The sequence below is a fragment of the Cornus florida genome, unplaced genomic scaffold (genome assembly GCF_030987335.1).
Source record: "Cornus florida cultivar Cherokee Brave unplaced genomic scaffold, ASM3098733v1 CherokeeBrave_3.0.0_Hap2_Chr02, whole genome shotgun sequence".
Classification (NCBI taxonomy): Eukaryota; Viridiplantae; Streptophyta; class Magnoliopsida; order Cornales; family Cornaceae; genus Cornus; species Cornus florida.
This window is the reverse complement of record NW_026775572.1, coordinates 95,932,857-95,956,595: the sequence shown is the minus strand read 5'-3', so window position 1 is coordinate 95,956,595 and position 23,739 is coordinate 95,932,857. Positions and strand designations below refer to the sequence as shown.

The 23,739-nt window shown below is 37.7% G+C and overlaps 1 pseudogene; it reads left to right on the top strand.

The window, feature by feature from the left end:
* The first annotated feature begins 16,697 nt into the window (after positions 1-16,697).
* Positions 16,698-16,796, top strand: LOC132297893 (small nucleolar RNA R71; annotated as a pseudogene).
* The last annotated feature ends 6,943 nt before the right edge of the window (positions 16,797-23,739 follow it).

The following is a 23,739-nucleotide window of genomic DNA, read 5'->3' as shown; positions in this document are numbered from 1 at the left end:
CATTTTGGTCGACCGATGGTTCATTTTGGTCTACCGAAGTGATTTTTCTTCACCTTCAGGGTTTCAGGAAAATTTCTGGTCATTTTGGTCGACCAAAATGCCATTTCGGTTGACCAAAATGCCATTTCGATCGACCTAAATAGCTTCCACACTCTAGCTTCTTCAGTTCTATTTCAGTATAGTTGTTCCGACTTTAAATGGTTATATTTTCTTCATTTCTAACCCAAATGGGGTGATTCTTGAGCCTAAACTCAAGGATTTTGAGTCAGATTTCCAATGGTACCAATGCCATTCTCAGATTCAAATCGTAGTGGGAGTTATTCAAGTTTTAGTGAGACAGTGTCAGTTTTTGCTTAAACCGGGAAAGGGTATTTTGTGGGATTCTTGTCCAATGTTCTTGGAACCTCTTGTAATATTGTGAAATGACTAAGTTAGGTTGTATGCACCTTGTTTGACTTGTTTAGAGTCAAGTTTCTCTATTTATTTGTGAATTGACCATTTTGCCCCTTGGTTGATAGATTTTGCCCATTTTGACCTTTGTTTCCGCTTTTGCTTTCTTCGAGTTCCGTGACTTCATGGAAGGTCACATTGGTGTCTTGGGGATGATTTTTATCTTTATAGACTTTGGTTTTATCTTTTGCTTCCGTATTTCAGATCCGTTATTGGATCAACTTTTGGTTCATCACTGACGTATCGGGTTGAAAAACTTGGGCTGTCACAAGTGGTATAAGAGCTCCTAGGTTTGAAAACCTTAGGACGATGGGTTTGGGTGCATATCATGCTTGTGTTGCCATGCTCTATATGTTTATATTCTTCATGATAACATGTTTTGGTCTGATAACATGTTTATGTGCTACATGTGGTATGCCGTTTGTTTAGCATGATTTAAATTTTATTATAAAGAGCATGACATATGATGTATGCTAGATTTGATTTGTATATGCATAGTTGTGTTGCATATTTGGCAGGACTTGGGATTAGTCATTGGATGTTTGAGTTGAGATTGAGTCGTTTGCTGAGTTTTCACTTAGTACGATGGTTGGTTTGTTTGGTTTTGTTTAGGCACTCTTCCTTGAGGTTGTTGGTGATTATCCACATGGTTTAATGGTAGTGTAGGTTGTTGTTGACCTAGCATTGGTTTTGAGGTAGGTGGTGAGACACCTTTTGTTTAGGCTCTCGTGAGGTGAGTCATTTAGCGTTGCCGTAGTGCTGGATTTATTGGTTTTGAGCCATGATGAGGTTATAGACCTCTTAGGATCCTTGGTTGATTGGGATGATTCCTCTGGGATTGTAATTTTTGTGGGCGGGTACGTTGTGGGTGGGTGCATGGCACTGTCATGCTATCGTACTGGCTAGCTACAAGTGCAGTTCGGATGAAATCGATGTTGGTTTTGTTTTGATGGGCATTGTCCTTTTGATAGATGATGGTGATGATTGTTTTGGGGATCAGTCGTAGTGATTGATTTGGGTGTTGTTGATATGGTTATAGTTGTCATTTATTTGAGTTCTCCTTGCGTGATGACGCTTTTGGGATCGAGTTGATTGATTGATACTTCGGGTAGAGAGAGCATTGCACTGTTAGTGTCACCTTTAGATTCAGAGATGAATTGTCAGAGTTTTACCATTGTGGTAAGGGCACACGTATGTTTTGAGGCAGGTTGTTGTCGTATTGGTTTTTAGAGTCAGTTTATGGCTAGGATTGGTTTTTCTTTTTACCTAGACACTCTAGGACATGGTGTCCATAGGGTTCATTGTTGCATTAATTTTATCTTCTGCAGTTTCGTTTACTACCATGTTAGTAGTTTGATTTATGATATTGTGATGCATGAGTAAGTGGAGGTATGTCCACATTTGCCTTCTTGTTGTGTGGCATTAGCATGCCTTCTTTATATGCTTAGAGATGCCATGTTGTTACTGTACTTTAGTGATATAATTTTGTGCTTACGTGGAGACGTGCTGCATATGCCCTTGATTTTGTCTATGTGAGTAGATATACCTTCTTGGTAGTTGCATTCCTTGTCATATGCATGACCTTCGTGTTCAGTTTTCCCTTTTGTTTCCTTTGGTCGCACGTAGTGTGCATGCAGGTTTCCACGATGGTTTGGTTGTGAAATTCCTTGTAGAGGAGTTGTCACATTTGTTTTGTCTTGAGCTACCCACTTCCTTAAAGTGGGAAGAATGCTTCATTTTCTCATTTATCGTGTTGACACTTGGTGGGGGGGGGGGGGGGAATAGGGTTTCTCCTCTTTTCCTGGTTTGTGGTAGGGACTTCACAAGGAGTGAGTCTCTTCTCTTCATTACGTTATGCACAGATTTGGGGTTGGCTGGTCCGTGAGGATCACCATTGTTGTCTTGAGTCTTTGGTGAGGATTTGGTTAATTTTGGTCAACTACTTCCATGTAGAGGGTGAAGTCTTTGACATTGTTGTCTTTGATTTCAGAGATGAAGTCTTGGTGTTGTCTTTCTTAGGATTGGTCGTTTCCTTTCCTTCGTGTCTTCCCTTGGGGAGTTTTGCCGTGGTTGTTGACGGGTTGTGGTACTCAGAGTGAGTGGATTAGTGTGAGATCATTTTTCGAGGACTTGTGTCCATATCATTAAGGATTTGTTTAATTCGTGAGGTGAGCTCGATGCTCTTTTGAGGATGTCTTTAGGAGACTTGTTTCAGTTTTAGAGACCTGGATGTGGTTAACTCTTAGGAAGAGTTTTGGAGGATCGATGTTGGATATGGCTTGTTTATGGAGTTTTCTCATCTTGGATATGGCTAGGCATAGTTTTGAGGAATCGTAGTTCCAATGGTTGTTTATGGATCGATGGGAATTGAGGAATTTTGACTTAGCTTGGTGTTGTTAAGTGCGGTTTCGAGAGATTCATTTTGTGACCTTAGTTGTTGAGATTTTGATATATGTGCCATTTAGTGGACTTGTATTTCGAGGATTTAGTTATCCATGATAGGGATGTGGATCTGATGTTTGATCATGCTGATTGGGCTTGTAATTGATCTGTTTCAGGGAGATATGTAGGACTTTCGATGAAATGTCTTGTAATGAGGTTCATTTTGGTTTCTGGAGGTTTTGACTTGTTTTTTTTTTTTTTTTTTTTTTTTTTTTTTTTTTTCAGGCTTGGGGTTCTTGATTGATGTTGTTAGTATGAGTATTTTGAAACATTTGAGTTATCAGTTTTGTTGTATTGAGGATTTAAGGCCTTAAGCGTAGCGATACCTATGGCTTTGTTGTCGGAGTTTGGGATTGGCCAGGATGGTCCGGCCGGACGTCTTTGGACCATATCTCAACTCTCACAAAATGTCTGGCCTCCATGGTGCTTTTGGTAATGATCATTTTTGACATTGATATCATTTGTATTGAGAGGTTTCATGGGTAGACCTAGTGGGGGCAGGTTATGAACTAGTGCCTTATACTGTCATGCTACCGTACAAGTTGTGTGTTGTGGGCGAGTGCTTGTTGCCGTCGATGCTACCTTACTGACGAGTAAGTATGGGTGGGTACTAGGCACTGTCATTGCTACCACACATTTGAGTACGTCGTGGGGGGGTTCTGGCCGTTATTCGTACTGCCACATTGTCCTTGTTCAGTACCTTGATTCGATATGTGGGTATTTTTGGAATTCTTTTGGTGGCTGTTTTTGCATCCGTGTGATGGTTTATCAGGAGGGATACTAGGGTGGTTGTCTTCCGTTCACTCGTCTGACCTTGGATTCTGTGTGTGACTCTTGACTTGTTGTGTGGCCGCATGGTCACTTTCCTTTTAAGAGGTTGGCCTGTTGTGAGCACGTGGGTGCGAATGGCATTGGGTTGTACGCTGTCTTCCAGTTTTGGGATTGTTTCGTAGCATGTTTTGTGGGATACTCGGAGATGTACTCCGTAGTTATCCTGGTTTCGCCTTTTTGTTTTCTTGGGGCTGGATTGCAGGGACAAAATCCCTTTAAGGTGGGAACGTTGTAATGACCCGGTCATTTCTTTTCCTTTTCATTCTCTCAGATTTTCACGGATATTTTTTTTCCGTTGATCTTTTCCTTACTGAGTTCAGTTTCTCATTACTTAGTGTCGTCTCGAGTGCTCTGGAATGGTTTCCGAGACTCTTTTCTTTAGATTGACAACTTCCTTTGAGGACTGAGTCATTTCCATATTTTCATTTTTCGGACACTATTCTCTTTTTTGTCCTTTTCCCTGTTTGTCACTTTGTTGGTATAACCTCACTTCTTGTGTTCGGAGTTGGTTTTTGACTTCACGTTTCTTCATTCTAAGTGGTTTCCATGAAATATGTATCTTTACTTTTACAGAAAAGTACTCTGGTTGTTCCCGGTGTCCATAGGGGTATGGATGCACAGTTTTTCAGAAACATTTCCATTTCTTGGGGTGTTTTTCGTAAATATCTTTTGAAGATATTTTATTTCAGGGGTTTTTAAGAAAATATTTTTGGAAGATATTTTCATTCTGGCCAGTTGTGCAGTTTTCACTTTTTGGAGGGGCCATTGTGCAATTAATGAAAGTTATTGCTAAATACCTTGTTTTGAGTTTGGATCCTCGTACGGGATTCATTTTCACTTTTCATTGAGTCGCGTATTCTTTGAATTTCCTTCTGGTCGTTTTTTTTCCAGTTTCAGGGTTTCCGGCACTGGTTGCCGCCGAACTTGTTTGGGGCATAACTTTCTGCTTGGGATTCGATTTTTGACACTGTTTCTTCCGTTGCTCATATTTTCTCATTTTGCTTCTTTTTTATTCATGGAATTTTTTCGTTTGAGCTCGTCTGCTCAAATTCCACTTTTTCGGACCCGGCGGGGCCCGTTCGGTACACTTTTAGAGTTTTTCTATAAATAGGAGGTCTTAAGAAGAAAAATCAGATTTTTCTCTCTCTCTTGGCCGGCAGCCATGGCAGCTAAGGGGCTACCACCCTTCTCTTTTCTTTTCCGGCCACTTCCCTTAAGTAAAAAGGTGTAGTGCCTTAGTGTTTTATGCTCTCTTCGCCGTGCTCCACCTTTCCCCCTTATTAGAATCCATTTTTGGCCATTTCTTGAGTTCAGGTTTGAAGTCAAGTTGTGATTTTGATGGGGCTTCCTTGGTGGTTATGTTCATCATGTTGTCCCTGACAAAACCTAGAAGTTTCGTCGGATTCGGAGCGGTTTTGTTTTGGTGGGGATTTGAGATTTCATCTCAAATGGAGGTAGGGGGTGTTATAATTTCATATTTTAGTTGTCTTGCATGTTTTTGATGCTTATACAACTTGTATACATGCTTTTGTTAAGAATTTAGAATTTAATTTAATTATTTTCTATGGTTAAGATTTAATTCTCATGATGGTATTCAACTTAGAATTAAATTATGGTATGCTAGGAACTTAAGTTTTGATGTGTTTGTTAACATATATTAAATTAGGATAATTTGAATAAGAATTCCACTTTTTATTTAATAATTATCTTTCTGAAAGTTTAATTTTCATGGACGTGCCTTGCATGAAATTAACTTGTGATATGTTATTAAATTAAGTTTTGGCATGTTCTTTAACATACTTTAATTTGAGAGCATTTGGATGAGTTTGAAAATGTAGAGACTTTAATTAAGAGAATTAATTAAAATCTATTTTTTATGGTTCCATTGGTCTAATTAGGATTTTGAATGAATATATGTAATGACCGTGCTATGTCCTTTAGCATATATTAAATTGAGGCCATTTGGAAATGATTTGAAATCTAGAGAATTTAATTATAAATATTTAATTAAATTCTATCTTGTTGTTCCATGAATTTAATTTTGTTGCAGAAGTTGTTTCTATGTATAAATCATGGATTTGGACTTTTGTGTATTCACATAGTTGAGTTTTGAGCATTGGATAACATTGTAGTTATATTTATATTCATGAGAACATGTTTTCTTCATAGAATATATTGTTACCTTGTGTAATGAATTGCACACTTTGTAATTGACATTATGTATGTCATTTTAGAATTTAAACTCTAAGGCATGGATTGTGTGGTTTCAACCTACTTGCGCATGGAAGGTGTTTTCATGCATTATATAAATTATGTATAAGTTGCGAACTTATTTGGATTATTTTGGAGTCTTGGGACATTATTTTTACAAGTGATATGGCTAGAGTTTGGCTCTAGTGCGGGAGGTATGAGGTCTCCCCAATTGAGATAGTGCGCACTAGGGTGGTCTTCCCAGCGGGTTAACGCTTGGAATAATCATTGAGGTCTCAGCAGAATTCCGAGTGTGATGTCCAAGTCTTCCACTATTTGATTTCGCATTCAATTCCAACTTGACAATCATGTTTAATTGTGACTTGTGGTTTTGGCTATTGGCGATTTGATGTTGTTAAGTACATCCATACTAAATTGTTACATTTAGTTGTTTTCACACTTTTAGATTTTAAGTTGATAACTTAGAGAATCTATGTATTGATGTGTGGTTTTCGAAATTCTAATTGTACTAAATTGTTATATTTAGTTGTTATTGCATTTTAGATTTCAAGATGGTAACTTTGGGAATCTATGTCTTGATGCTTAGTATAGCATGCACCTATGTTGTTGAAATTGCATAAAGGATGTGTTTTATGCTAGAAATGATTTAAGGTAGCTCAGGATGCTCCCTGGGTCTCACCTTTGACATAGACGTTAGGTGGCATGACCCCTTTTGAACTGTTTCGTGATAGTATAAAAATCTGTAAGAAATTAAGTCGATGCATGCTCATTCTCTACGAGTAAACTTGTTTACTCACCCTGAAGTTACTGGGGATTTGTTTAGGTACAGGATTCAAGATTGGAGATTTGCACTTGCCTTGGGTGATTCGTAGATTTGAAGCTTTATTTAAAGTATTCTCGTTCACATGCAAGTGTTAGCATGTTTGAGTCTTGCTTTTAAAGATGTAATACTTAGTTAGGTTCAATTGTGTCATTTTTGACTTATAAAATGTAAAGTATACTTGGATACACTATTTGGAACCTAATTGATAAGTATGACATGAGGCCAAGGGCTACAAGCTTCTAAGTTCAAGTGTATGCATTTAAATTCTAAGTTTTACCTTTGAAATGTAATTTTTCTAACTTTGTGGTTTAGCATATCAAATCTTGGAAATGTGATATAATGAGGCCGTAGGCTATTGCAATATGTTTAAAATGTCATATTACATTTGCGTGTATGTTCACATCATCACACAATAGCACATTATTAAATTTGATCATCCATGAGGGATTCAAATAAAGTTTAGGGGCTTCTTCTTTATGTTGGTGCATAACAGGTTCATAGGTACTTTCTTGAGCCATTTCGGTTGACCAAAATGCTAGTTCGGTCGACCGATTCCCTTTTTGGTTTCATTTGAATAGTAAAACATGCATTCCAGTAGCCAAATTCGAGTTTCAGGTTCATTTCGGTCGACCGATGGTTCATTTCGGTCGATTGAAGTGTTTTTTCTTCACCTTCAGGATTTCAGGAAAATTTTTGGTCATTTCGGTTGACCGAAATGCCATTTCGATCGACCTAAATAGCTTCCACACTCCAGTTTCTTTAGTTCGATTTCAGCATTGTTGTTCCGATTTCAAATGGTTACATCTGCTTCATTTCTAACCCAAATGGGGTGATTCTTAAGCCTAAACTCAAGGATTTTGAGTCAGCTTTCCAATGGAACCAATATCATTCTCAGATTCAAATTGTAGTGGGATTTATTAAAGTTTTAGTGAGACAGTGTCAGTTTTTGCTTAAACCGGTAAAGGGCATTTTGTGGGATTCTTGTACAATGTTCTTGGAACCTCTTGGAATGTTATGAAATGACTAGGTTTGGTTGTATACACCTTGTTTGACTTGTTTAGAGTCAAGTTTCTCTTTTTATTTATGACTTGACTCTTTTGCCGCTTGGTTGATAGAATTTGCCCATTTTGACCTTTGTTTTCGCTTTTGCTTTCTTCGAGTTCTGGTGGTGTCCCACGGAGGTCGCACTCCGAACCCAAAGTTTATGCAATGTGGCCAAGTTTTACATTTAGAATTTGCCACTACTACCTTTCACTAAAAATATAGCTAGGGTGAGTAGGGATCGTCCCAAGGGATTGAGGGTCGCACTAGGTTGAGGAATCAAGATTAGGGTTAGTAGGTCGGGTGATCAAAGTAGTGGTTAGTTGGTTGAATTAAATTAAATTAAAGTAAGCAATAATGCAATAAAGAGAATAAAAGAGAGATAGATCTTGGGGTTTAGAGATCACGACTAAGCATAGCTTTTCTACACCTTTAATGAATGATTAATGAGGGGAAGAGCATGTATTGCAACAAGGTATGTGTGTGTGATTGTTCCAATAAGCATGGATGAAAAATTTAGCATATATTGTCTAAACAACATGGTGGATAGCACAACATATCAGATTAAGCCATTAATCCTTTCTTTAAGCTCACAATCCAAACACATCACAAGGTTAAAAATACATGTTACTTGCTTTCATAAGTATGAAACATCAACAACAAGCATGGATTGTCCTCCCATTTAACAACTATACTACAACTAAGCTAATGACATGAAATTAAACTAAGGGAGAGGTACAATCCATCAAGAAATGAGTATGAACCATCAAATAAACCATAAGAACATGACATTAAGCACTATGTCTTGACAATCTCTAGATCTATAGCATCAATACACATAGACATGCATCAATAATACAAGAAATAGAGACAAACACATGAACATCTATTCTAGCATACATAGATATATGGATAGAATGCAATGATCAATTGGAAGCATTCAACCATTTAAATCATTGAATAAACAAAATCTATATATATGAAAGTGTCAAGACATGAATCACAATACAAATCCCCTCAAAAATACATAAATCAAGAAGTAGAAAGCATGCTTAGGGCTAACTCTAGCCCCAAGAGGATATCTAGCCACTCATGGATGATGTCCTCCAACCCTCAATGGCAAGCTCCATGGAAGAAATCTGCTCCTTGGTTGATGAAGAGTCTCAAATGGTGTCTCTAGCCTCCTCCTCTTCTTTTCTTCCTCCCAAAGTATGTGTATCAATGTATATCAAAATGCTCTCTCAAAAAGTGGCTCATATTCCTTATATAGGTAGGTCAAAAATCACCCCAAATGAGCTGGGCTCGTACACCAATGATCCTCTAATGATTGGATATGAGACAACTTTTAATGAGCTGGAATTTGGATTTTTCTCGGGATTTGGGAGGTTCGATCGATCGAACTTGAGGTACGATCGATTGAACATGGCTGAGATCTATCGAATTTAAGTTGGATCGATCCTCAATGGTGGCGCCTTTTTGGATAAAAACAAATTTGAGATATTTTGAACATATTTTTGGGAAAAGGACAAAAGTGGTTGGTAGGGTGGTACAACTAGATAAGATCAATCATTTGGATAAGGACAAGAGAGTTCGATCGATCAGAGCAGAGGTTGGATCGATCGAACTTTGAGATTTTCGAATAGGAACAAACATGGCTCAGATCCATCTTGAAGTGCTGAGATCGATGAAAGTTGGATCGATTGAACTTTTCTTGAGATCGATCGAAGTTGCTGAAATTCCAGCCTTTGCTTCCTTTTGCTCTACTTTGCTCATTTCTTTGATTCATCCCAAAATTGCTTCAATTATGCTCTTATTTGGCTGAGTTAGCTTATTTTGGGGATAAGTACCTGAAAATGGAAATAACACGAAATCAATACAAAACGGTAAAATAAGATAGATAAAGGTCCTAAAATACCTAAGCTTAAGGAGTTTAAATACGCACTTTTCAGCGCTCATCACACCCCCCAAACTTAAATATTGCTAGTCCCTAGCAATGAACTACGAGTAAAGGAATGAAATGAACAACAATATAACTATGAACTAAAAAGCAATAAATGGATAACGCCACTTTCGTAGGGAACACGATTGCACTTAGCATATGCAACAAGCCTTTTAAACCCCTAGGTTACCCCTAGTGGACGAGTGAAGTCTCGTGAGGGTTTCCAGAAATGATACTCATAAACATTAAGCTCATTCTTTCAAAAGAGGCACCAATATTGCAAACAAGCATTGGGAGAAAACTACCTCATGTATGCAATGTTTCAAACATTTCCAAGCAATTTTCCAAAATTTCAACATCAAGCAAGCAAGTATGGTCCTCCACACATCAAGAAAATGATCATGAAAATCAAAACAACTCTAGAATCCTTTTTGAGTGGACCGGCATCAAATATGTTACTTTTTTTTTTTTTTTTTTTTTTTTTTTTGAAGGATCAAAGATGGAAGCATGGTGCAATGCGTTGATCTATTAAGCTTTCTAGTGATCCATGAGGTCGAGCGTTAGGTCAATGACTCCCAAACTAGACGGCTTTAGGGCACTAGGTGTTCAAACACCCCTACGGACTTACAAGCTCAAATCAATTTGGCTACAAATCAAGACAACTTCTATCTAATCATTTCCTATTTCTCACCTTTTGGGAGAAGTCCTCACTTTTTATTACTTTTGTAACTTTTTTTTTTTTTTTTTTTTTTTTTTTTTTTTTTTTTTTTTTCAATTATTAACCTAGAGTTTGGGCCCTCCACCTTTCGGCGCGAGAAATTCAGTGCTTGATGAGGCTAGAATCCCGGCTACTTAGTGAAAAGGGGTTGTTATCCACCTTTATCAAGAATGAAAGCTTTCAATGCATTACTAGCCCAATTGGGATATAACCAATTCAATAATCAACAAAGCATGTACCCTACAAATGAATGCTAGTGTGCGCCTATGCTAGTGTAGAATACTAGAGTGAATCTCAAAACAATCACAAAATCAAGATAATGTGGATCATAAGTGTAAGCAAGATATCAATTTTTTGAAAAATTTACTCCCAAATGGCATCCACAAGGCATACAAGGAGTATTGAACTATCAAGTTATGCAAATTTTAAATTCTAAGCAATATAGTCCTCAAAAGATCAAAATCATAGCTAATCATGGACCAATCATAGAAAATTCCTCAAATACACAAGTCATGCTCAAAATTTTGAATTTAAAAGCAAACATTGCGAAGCATCATTACCCCCAAACTTAAATGGCACAGTATCCTCAATGTGCAAAGAGAACAAAAGGAAAGAGTATATAGTGCAATTAAGACAATGAATGGCTAGGACAGAAGTATCCAAAGTGGGTGGTATAGCCCCCCTAAACTTGGGATTAACTGTGGTCCTGAAATTTGGCACTCGTATAAACTCATCAGATAACAAAAGGGATAATACAGTGCACAGTGGTCATGAAAGTGTAAATGGGATAAGAAATGAAGTAAGGAGAGAGGAAAAAGGATGGTCTTGAAAATTGTGTAGCACTCTCTCTCACTGAAGACACTGAGATGCACCTGATGGAGTCAAACAGATAGCTATAAAAATATGAAAATATGACATCCATAAAGAAAGCATATATAAACAAAGAATAAAGTACAGTACATAATAAAATCAAAGCCGACAGACGGGCTACAAAAATAGTATATAGTGACAAAATGTAGCAAGTATCACAAATATCAAGTATAATAAGGAAGAGGGACTAGGAATCTCAGGTGGATGAGGCAGGACGGGTAGATTGTGCTTCACGAATGTCTGGGGATAGATCACGAAATGCGGCCATGACATCTGTGCGGAAGGAAGCAATGTCAGCTCTGAGGGCGATAGTCTCTGCACGGATAGATACCACTGTGTCCTCTAGAGTCTGAAGACGCTCTCCAAAGCTGGGTATGTGATCTGGAGCCTCAGGTGCTGGATCGGGAGAATGATGATCCTAAGTTTGCTCCTGTGCGTGAATGGGTGACCCAACTGAAGAGTGCTGCTCTGCGTCCTCGGCAGGCTCCTCTAAATCAATATCTATATGTACGGCAGCCGGATCGACTGGTATGTTGTCCGCTGTTGGGTCTGCTGCTGCTGCTGCTGCTGCCTCCTCAGCCTCTAGCTCCTCTGCCGCCTCTATTGCGTTATCCTGTAATCTCGCGATAATAGCATTGTAGCTCTTATCCCAGTCCTTCTTCTGGAAGGTACAAGATCTTCTCTAAGGGCGCTCCTGTGGCTGAAAGGGATAGTGCTGATTACGTAAGATCTGGGTGATAAGGTGGCCGAATGGGAAATACTTAGCCCTTTTGGGCCTCTCCTTGCTAATGTAGTCATTATAGAGCTTCCTCATCACACTCTAGATGAGCGCTGGGATAGATAGCCAATGCCCTGAATAGAATGCGTACAGAGCTGTCAAAAAGTCACCTCTCCGCTGTATCTTATGGCCAGCCATAAAGATGTTACGGTACAAGACAGAGTCGAAAAACCATAGGTCGTCTGGAAGATAGGTGTGGGTGGCGAAAGTCTCGCCATCGGAATAGTGACTTGTGAGAAGAATTGCCTTGTCCGCATATGATGGCCTGTAGACAGTGGGATATGTGTCCTATAGCTCCGGAGGGTAGTGATGTGGATAGTGGCAAGATTTGGAAAATGTGTCCACTGTAATAGAAATCAAATGACCATCAATGGTGGTCCTCAGCTCCGCCGTGTTATGCGGGGCAGGCCGGAGGTTCTGGAAAAACATCCGTACTAGCCTCGAGTACACCGGGTATGTGACAGGTGCAAGAATGGCTACCAGGCCTCTCCGTAATATATCATCATATGCAGATCGGGTAAGTACCGACCGGGGAAAGAAGTCTGTGTCGAAGACCGACTCGTGCGCTATTGAAAGGCGTGAGTATCTATGCAATGGCTGGTCTAACTCTTCATCTGGCTGAGCTAATGGAGGTGAAGAATGCTCAGCCTCAGCATCATCGTGTGAAGGAGATGCTCCGTCTGAAGACTGTAGGCGGCTGTCAACTGGAGACTGAGGTGAAGTAGGCTCCTGGGCACGAGATGGACCTGCCTCGTCATCCAAACTTGGCCTGCCCTTGCGGTGATAGTGTCCATGGGCTACAGTCTTGACCCTGGCGATGGTCTGCAAAATAAAAGGAAAAACTTACAAGGGAAGCCAGTGCCAGAATAAAGAGTTTAAAGTACAAAATAGAATCATGTATGTCAAGTAAGATAGACAAAACAGATAAATGACATGAATCTATGGAAGTGATAGGATGTGAACATGCTAAGTAGTATAAGTGTAAAATGCATACAATGTGGAAGATCACAGGCATTGGGCATGAAGGAGATAGCATGGACATAAGATAAGATGCATGGAATGTGTATATGAAATCTGTGAAGTTCAATTGATCACAAAAAATGTGAGATCGATCTCACATGATCGATCTGAGAAATTAAGAAACTAAGTACGATCGATCTCACTAGATCGATCTGAGAAATATGTTCGATCGATCGAACTCTGCGAAGAACACGAGCAGTCACAGATCTGTGACGTGGATGGCACGGGGCCTTCATGAACAAAGTCATGGGCCCATCAACACAACATAACATCAATCCTAAGCACTCAATGAAGCCCATACTCCCAAAAATCAGATCAAATCTCAACTATATATACAATCAGATATACACATATAAACAAAAAGCTTCAAACTTTCAGATAGCAATAATCATCATTAAAACATTATGGATCTAACATGGAAAACATGTATAAAGTAAATCGAAGCTTGAAATACAAGCTGAGATTCAGATCTTACCCAAATCGAAGGATGAGATGAGATGAAGATCCAAGAGGAGAGAGAGATTCAGGATGAGATGAAGCTCGCCGGAGATGGAGAAGCAACGACGATGAGAGGGAAAGGGGTTTGAGAGGGTTAGATCGATCTTAGGAATCGATCTAGAAATCCTCGGTTCATTTTTTTAAAAACATTCCCTTGCCAGTTCGATCAATCGAACTGAAGCTTCAGATCGATCGAACTGACATCGATCTCTCCTTAAAGTATTTTTGAATTTTTTGAGATTTTTTTTTAATTAAAAATTAAAATTTTAAACTAAAAATTAAAAATTGAAAATAAAATTTTTTGGATTTTTGAAGAATTAAAATAAAATAAAATCTTTTTGGGATTTTTGGAAAATAAAATAAATAAATAAATAAAAATAATAAAAAAATATTTTTGGAATTTTAAAATTAAAAAGTCAAAACAAAGTCCAAGCAATGAATTCCAGAAATGAGATTGATCTGAACAAATGTTTGATCGATCTGACAGAGAGTTAGAAATATGTAGGTTTTTGGGTTCAGAAATTTTTCTAAGTGTTGGAACTCAAGATCGATCGAACTTGAAGTTTGGATCGATCTAAGGACTTATGATTGATCTGAGAACAAATTCGATCGATGGGACAGAGAGGTAATTTGGATGCAGGTTGAATGCAGGTCAAAATTTTTCTAAGTGTTGGATGTAGGTCGAAGTTCGATCGATCGAATACTCCTTTGAGATCGATCGAACTTATGCAAAATGCTCAATTTTAACATAAAAGTGCATGCAATCCTAATCACAGCTCCTAGCAATGCATATGAACCCAAAGCCAATATCTAGACTTCGCAAGAAATGAAATTAAAGATAGAAATGAGGGAGGAATAGGGTTTTGACGCCCTATGAAATGTCGTGCTAGTCTTTAACGTCTCTAGCAAGACGTTGGGCTCTTTTAGCCCGGATTAAACATCTTGTAGTGCATCCCCTCCTCAATGGGGTGATAAGTGCTTTGAACTCCACCCAACAAATGATTCTTTAAGGAACTTATTGGATTAAGCTCAAAAGACATTTTCAGTCCTTGGTCAAGACAATCTTTGGGCTTCTACGCCCTTTCAAAATAAGATTTTGAAACAACTTTCTTTGGTTTTAAGGTTGAAGATGGACTTTTTGAAATGTTGGTCTCACACAAAAACTTAATTCCTTCACTTTTAAGGTCATGACATTTCTCTACAACATGAATCTCTTCATGCTTGTCAAATGAATTGGGGGTTGGATTAAAAATATTCAACTTTACCTTCATGTGGCTAAATGAAATCTTCATTATCCCCGTCCTACAATTGATGTTGGCATTCGCGGTAGCCAAGAAAGGACGGCCAAGGATAATGGGAATTTGGCTCTTAGGATTTGGAACCGGTTCTGTGTCAATGACAATGAAATCAACGGGAAAGAAGAATTTATCAATTTTAATCAAAACATCCTCAATGATACCCTTAGGCTTTTTGATTGATCGGTCGGCAAGTTGTAAAACCACCGACGTCAGTTTCAAGTCTCCTAAGCCTAATTTGACATATATCGAGTATAGAAGAAGATTAACACTTGCTCCTAGGTCAAGAAGAGCCCGATTAATGATATGATCACCAATGATGCATGAAGTGGTAGGTGAACTGGGGTCCTTAAACTTTGGAAGAGTGTTATGCTGCAAAATTGAGCTCACTTGCTCAGTTAAGACCACTTTTCTAGGTGCTTGGCTTTTGTTCTTCCTCTTTTGGGTGCACAAGTCCTTTAAGAATTTGGCATAGGCCGAAATTTGTTTGATTGCATCCAAAAGTGGAAGATTAACTTTCACTTGCCTAAACACGTCCATGATTTCATTGACTTTGGCCTTTTGCTTATCATTTGAAATGGATCCTTTTAAGGCATCCGGAAATGGAGCTTTTGGTTCAAAAACCTTCTCAAAATTTTTCTTTGAAGTCTCTTCAACACAAGAATTTTTTAATTTATTTTGCAAATCTTTCTTTTCAAAATCACTTTTCAACACATTCTCATTTATATGGTCATGCACATGTAATGAAGGAGGAAAATGATATGAAACGGGACGGGTGTCAACTTGTGGTTGCATCGGTTCACTCTCTTCATTGGACATACCCACTTGGTTGTCCACAATCCTTCCATTTCTCAAGGTAGTCACCGCATTGACATGCTCTATTGTGTGACCTTCTGATGAAGAATGAGTCTCCACAACACATTGTTGCTTTTGTGGGGCATTCAAAGGCATTTTTCCCTTCTCTCTTGCATTTAAAGTGCTAGCTATTTGCCCTACTTGGGTTTCTAGCTTTGCAATAGATTGAGAGTGAGAATGAAGTAATTGTGTGTTTGCTTCTAAAGTGCCCAAAGCGGTCAAAACTTTCTCTTCAAAAGCGGGACTTCTAACATTTCCTTGGGAATATGGTGGTTGATTGGGAAAATGAGAATTTGAAAATTGGTTTCCTTGTGATTGATATGATGATCTAAAACCTTGGGAACCTTGGCTTTGCATTGGAGGTGGAATGTACTTTCCTTGAAAACCACCTTAGGATGGGTTTGAGCCCTCCCCTTGGCTTTTCCAAGAGAAATTCGGGTGATTCCTCTAACTAGGATTGTAATGATTTCCATAAGGATTGTTCCCTTGATTAGCAAAAATAACATTTGCTTGTTCATGATGCTCACTTTGTACATGTCCATGGGGACAATTGGAAATAGAATGTAAAACACTTGAATAAGTCATACATGTCTCATTAGATGCATGATGAGAATGGTTAGGGAAGGAAGATACTTGATTCGCCGAGTTTTGGTTGATCAAACCTTTGAGATAATGATTTCATTTCGGCGGCAATTTCATTGGAGTGGTCGACTTGATGTAAGCCAACACTCTTCCTACCACTAGAATTTCTACCATTCTTCGAAGATAAAGTACGATGCAAAGAATTTTCACTCATGCTCTCATAAAGACGCCACACGTCATCCTCATGCCTATCAATGTAAGAGCCACCCATGGAAGCATCAACCATGCCCTTGTAATTATCCGATAAGCTCTTAAAGAAATATTGAACTAATTTCCATTTGGGTATGTCATGATGTGGACACTTCCTAAGTAATTTATTAAAGCATTCCCATGCCTCATGAAATGTTTCTCCATCCCCATGTGAAAATTCCTTAATTGAAGTTCTCATGGCATTGGTCTTAGAAATCGGATAGTACTTTTTCAAGAACTCTTGTTGCATTTCTGCCCAAGAAGTTATTGAAAATGGCCTAAGATTGTTAAACCAATATTTTGCCTTGTCTTTAAAGGTGAATGGAAAAATTTTAAGCCTTAAGACCTCTTTTGGCACGTCCGTATATTTTACGGTGGAACATACTTTAAGAAACTTATCTAAATGCTTGTAAGGTTCTTCACTTGGAAGTCCATGATAATTAGGAAGCATTTGAATGGTTTGTGGCTTGATTTCATAGTGGTGTGCTCTAAATGGTGTCAATTGAATGCATGTGGGTGCATTATATTCATTAGGCACATAGTGATCTTTTAAAGCAAGGGGAGGATTAGCAATTGGAGGTGCAACATGGGCACCTTGGTTGCCTTTATTGATAGGAGGTGGTGGAGCATTGAATGGCCTTGGCATTCCTAATGGAACTTGGCCTTGTTGTTGTGGTGGATGAACAAATGGCCTTGGCATGCCTAATGGAACTTGCATGGTATCATGATGCACATTGGGGTGGAGGATGCCTTGTTGGTCTATGTAACCAAGGTCCTCCACATGGTCCTCATTGTGTCCTTCCATTGATGAAATGGATTGACTAGAACTACCTCTTCCCCTAGGGTTTCGAACAATGGATTCAATATGAAAATTTAAAGGGACAAGACTGAGTCTCAATGATCTACGACCATGCATGCACAATGCAACACAATAAGAAATAACACAAACACTTCACCTTTACAACAAATCAATAATCAACAAACTTCCTCCACATACAATGTTCTCATACTCTCATGCTTGAACAATATGCAAGAAAAGTAAATTGCCTCCACGCGGGTTCACGATATATCTAAGAATTGAAATACAAGCCTCCACGCGGGCCGACGATTTAACTAAGGGATGAGTAAAGAAAAGCTCATAAAGGTCCTTTAGCACTTCAACTCCAAATTTATAGCTTAGTTTAGCAATTTTTTTTAGATTTTTAGCATTTTTCCTTGCTTGCTTAGCTCTTTTGCTTGGATTACTCCTTTGCTCACCTTCTTAGCTCAATGCACCTTGTCAAACAAGAACAAACACAATAAGTAACAAAAATTGAAAACAAAGTAAAGACACGATCAAAAGAGTACTAATTCCTAATTGATTCCACAAATACGACGTTGCCAATCAATCAATCCCCGGCAACGGCGCCAAAAACTTGGTTGTGTGTTGCGGAGGTCGCACTCCGAACCCAAAGTTTATGCAATGTGACTAAGTTTTACGTTTAAAAATTGTCACTACTACCTTTCACTAAAAATATAGATAGGGTGAGTAGGGATCGTCCCAAGGGATTGAGGGTCGCACTAGGTTGAGGAATCAAGATTAGGGTTAGTAGGTCGAGTGATCAAAATAGTGGTTGGTTAGTAGAATTAAACTAAATGCAAATTAAATTAAAGTAAGCAATAATGCAATAAAGAGAATAAAAGAGAGAGAGATCTTGGGGTTTAGAGATCACCACTAAGCATAGCTTTTCTACACCTTTAATGAATGATTAATGAGGGGAAGAGCATGTATTACAACAAGGTGTGTGTGTGTGGTTGTTCCAACAAGCATGGATGACAAATTAAGCATATATTGTCTAAATAACATGGTGGATAGCACAACATATCAAATTAAGCCATTAATTCTTTCTTTAAGCTTCCAATCCAAACACATCACAAGATTAAAGATATATGTTACTTGCTTTCATAAGTATGGAACATCAACAACAAGTATGGATTGTCCTCCCATTTAACAACTATACTAGAACTAAGCTAATTGCATGAAATTAAACTAATTAAACTAAGGGAGAGGTATAATTCATCAAGAAATGAGTATGAACCATCAAATATACCACAAGAACATGACATTAAGCACTATGTCTTGACAATCTCTAGATCTATAGCATCAATACACAGACATGCATCAATAACACAAGAAATAGAGACAAACATATGAACATCTATTCTAGCATACATAGACATATGGATAGAATGAAATGATCAATTGGAAGCATTAAACCATTTAAATCACTGAATAAACAAGATCTATATATATGAAAGTGTCAAGACATGAATCACAATACAAATCCCCTAAAAAATACATAAATCAAGAAGTAGAAAACATGCTTAGGGCTAACTCTAGCCCCAAAAGGATGTCTAGCCACTCATGGATGATGTCCTCTAACCCTCAAGGGCTTCATGGAAGAAATCTGCTCCTTGGTTGATGAAGAGTCTCCAATGGTGTCTCTAGCCTCCTCCTCTTCTTTTCTTCCTCCCAAAGTATGTGTATCAAAGTATATCAAAAGGCTCTCTCAAAAAGTGGCTCATATTCCTTATATAGGTAGGTCAAAAATCACCCCAAATGAGCTGGGCTCGTACACCAATGATCCTTTAATGATTGGATATGAGACAACTTTTAATGAGCTGGAATTTAGATTTTTCTCGGGATTTGGGATGTTCGATCGATCGAACTTGAGGTATGATCGATCGAACATGGCTGAGATCTATCAAATTTAAGTTGGATCGATCATCAATGGCGGCGCCTTTTTGGATAAAAACAAATCTGAGATATTTTGAAGATATTTTTGGGAAAAGGACAAAAGTGGTTGGTAGGGTGGTACAACTGGATAAGATCAATCATTTGGATAAGGACAAGAGAGTTCGATTAATCAGAGCAGAGGTTGGATCGATCGAACTTTGAGATTTTTGAGTAAGAAGAAACATGGCTCAGATCCATCTTGAAGTGCTGAGATCGATGAAAGTTGGATCGATCGAACTTTTCTTGAGATCGATCGAAGTTGCTGAAATTCCAGCCTTTACTTCCTTTTGCTCTTCTTTGCTCCTTTCTTTGATTCATCCCAAAATTGCTTCAATTATGCTCTTATTTGACTGAGTTAGCTTATTTTAGGGATAAGTGCCTAAAAATGGAAATAACACGAAATCAATACAAAACGGTAAAATAAGATAGATAAAGGTCCTAGAATACCTAAACTTAAGGAGTTTAAATACGCACTTTTCAGTGCTCATCAAGTTCCGTGACTTCATGGAAGGTCACATTGGTGTCTTGGGGATATTTTTATCTCTATAGACTTTGGTTTTATCTTTTGCTTCCGTATTGCAGATCCGTTATCGGATTAACTTTCGGTTCATCACTGACGCACCGGGTTGAAAAACTTTGGTCGTCACAGGATTTCAACAATTTATATATCATATGAATTAAACTTAATAACATTCATTTAATTCGGTTTTAAAGAAAGATGTTTCATGAATTTCAATTAATTATAGCCTATCCACGGTTAGCATGAACTATCCACCTACCTACTTCTAACTAATTTTGTGATATGTCGTCGGACCAACGCTTGAATTATGTGACAAAATTGTGGCCAAGCTTAAATTTGTAAAATGCCACTACCACTACTAACTACTAAAGTAGCAAGAGTGAGTAAAGATTGTCCCAAGGGAACGAAAAGGTATTGTGGAATCAATATTGGATAGTAGGTCGAATGATCAAAAGAGGGGTTTGTTAGTTTAATTATACTACAATGTAAACTAAAGTAGTGCAATGTAAAACAAGTGAGATGTAGAGAATGAGACAGTGTTCTTGGGACATAGAGTTCACCACTAAGCATTGCTTACCTAGACATTCAACATTTAATAAATTAGGGGGATTATGTGTTATAAACAAGGTGTGTGCAATTGATTGAAATATTAAACTTGGATGGCCAAGCAAGCATACATTGTCTAACAATCAATTGAATAACACAACATATCAAATTAAGCCATTAATCATTCCATAAGCCCACAATCAATGCACACCCAAGAATCTAGAGAAATATACTGCTTGTACTCATAAGCATGAATCATCAAATAACAAGAATGGAATGTCCACCTATCTAGGAAATTAAGGCAATTAAACTACAACTATGCTAATGATATGAAAATTAAATTAATTAAACTAAGGAGGTGGCATAATCCATCAATAAATAAGTATGAATCATCAAATAAACCACAAGAGTAATCCATTAAGCACAATGCCTTGACCCACACTTGACTCATCAATTTAACATACATAGACATGCATCAAATGTAAAGAATCAAGTGTAAAACACATGACCATTCATTCCAACATACATAGACATATGAATAGAATTAAAAGATCAATTGGGAGTATTGCACTACAGAAATCATGTAGAAACAAGATTTATATATATAAGAGGTCAAAACAATAGTTACAACACAAATCCCCATTAATTATAATCATCAAAGTCTAGAAAGCATGCTTAGGGCTATCTCTAGCCCCAAGAGAATAGTCTAGCCACTCATGATTGGTGTCATCCAACCCTCAAGGGCTTTCTCCATGGTTAAATTCATCCTCCTCCTTGGTGTTCTTGGTGGAAACCCTAGAAGAATGAAGAATTTTCCCAAAATGTAATTTTTTCTCTCTAATCTCTAGCCAATTCTCTTTCTAACTAGCCAGCCTCATTGCTAAAAATAGCCAAATTCCTTATATAAGTAGCTCAAATGTCATACCCAATGGTCAGACCTCGTGAACTAGGACCTCCAAATGATTGCACCACGAGCACACCTTCAATTCAGCTTGAAATTTGTTTTGCACGCAATTTGAGGCAGTTTGATCGATCACATGGTTGCTCTGATCGATCGAAGTAAGGCGGCGCATTTATTTGGATAAGGACAAAGGCTAAGATATTTATGGGAAAAGGACAAAAGTGGTTGGTGAGGATAAGATCAAAAGGTTCGATCGATCAAATGAAAGGTTGTATCGATCGAATAGGATATTTTTTTAAGGATAAGGACAAGGGGTTCAATCCATCGTGGCAGGGTTAGAATGATCGCAATGCAATCAATCATGGCTTAATTCGATCGATCATAGAGGACTTTTTCACCACTTTGCTTCCACTTTGCTCCTTTCTTCAACTAAACTTTAGATTGCTTCCTCCAATGGTCTAATTTAGCTGATTTGACATGTTTTGGAGATAAGTGCCTGAAAAGGGAAATAACATGAAATTAGACTAAAATGGAAAAATAAGATAGATAAAGGTCCTAGAACATGCAAGATTAAGGGGTTTAAATGCACACTTTTTATCGCTTATCATACCCCCAAACTTAAATATTGCTAGTCCCTAGCAATGAACTACGAAATAAAGACATGAAATGAACAACTAAACAACTATAAACTTAGAAGCAATAAATGGATAACGCCACTTTCGTAGGGAAAACGATTGCATTTAGCATATGCAACAAGCGTTTTAAACCCCTAGTGGGTGAGTGAAGTCTCATGAGGGTTTCCAGAAATGATACCCACAAACATTAAGCTCTTTCTCACTAAAGAGGCACTAATATATCAAACAAGTATTGGGAGAAAACTACCTTAAGTATGCAATTTTTCAACCATCCTTAAGCAATCTCCCAAAATTTCAATATCAAGAAAGCAAGTATGGTCCTCCACACACAAAGACAAAGATCATGCAAATCAAAACAGCTCTAGAATCTTTTTAAGTGAACTGACATCAAATATGTTGCTATCTAAGCCAACTAAAGAAATGATCACATTGGGTCTCAAGGTAACACACAAATTTAGTACCGATCATTAAGACAAAGAATGAACCTTTTATTAAAGCTTGATTCATCTAGGTGCACTTATTCTTTCCACTCAATTTTTTTTTTTTTTTTTTATTTTTTTTTAAGCCCTAAGGATCAAAGATGGAAGCATGGTGCAATGTAGTGATCTATTAAGCTTTCTAGTGATCTATGAGGTCGAGCGTTAGGTCAATGACTTCCAAACCAGACGGCTTTAGGGCATTAGGTATTTAAACACCCCTAAGGACTTACAAGCACAAATCAACTAGGTTACAAATCAAAACAACCTCCATCTAATCATTTCCCACTTCTCACCTTTTGGGAGAAGTCCTCACTTTTTTATTTTTTATTTTATTTTATTTTCTACAAGTTATTAACCTAGAGTTTGTGTAATACCCCTAATTTTAAAAAGGATATAATTGAAATTTAAGTATTTTATTTTATTGTGTTTTAGGTGCTTATGTGGCAATGTGTTTTTATGGTTGCATGTTTTTATTGATTTGAATTAATTGTTGTAATTAAATTGTGTGCTTATGTGGCATTTCAGTAATTGATTTATTTATTTATGTTTTTATTTGTTAATGGTGTTGGGCTTGGACAGTAGTGATGGACCAACCGTTTGGGTCTCATGGACTACTCGGATAGGAGGGTAATGGGTACAGTTAATACCCATGAATGGTTATACATTTATTTATGGGTATGTATGTATATAGGGTAAATCCAACTAATATGATTTTAGGGTTTTATATAAATATGAAATCCGTAGCCGACTTATATATTTTTATTTTATATTTTCTTTTATTTTCTTTTTGTTATCTATTTCCTCTTAGAATTAGAATTAGGTTTTGCATTAAGCTTATATAAATATAATATTACGGCTGCTTAGGGTTTAGAAGCAACAAAACCCTACTCACGAATAGTGAGGTTTGAGAGGAAAAACAGAGAGAAGAAGCTAGGGTTTTGGCCAAGGGTTGAAAGGCCGGATCAAGGAGGAATGAAGAGGGTTTATTTGTGGAATAGAATCGGAGCAGTAGAAGGCTTGACGACAATTAGAGGTCACCAAAAAGTCTATGTAGAGGACGGTTAAAGGTTTCAAATCGAAACCTAGAGGCAAGTTCTATTCCTTGCTCATTCTTTTTGATCTGTGTTCTGTGCATGCTTAGATGATCTCCAGGACTAATTCAGACTTTAAAATGGAACTTATATGATTTTAATTCAGTGTTTAAATGTATTCTCTATTTTGAATCAAAATTTGTTATTGATAAGTGCCGAATATTGTATATTCAAGCGCCCTAAATTACA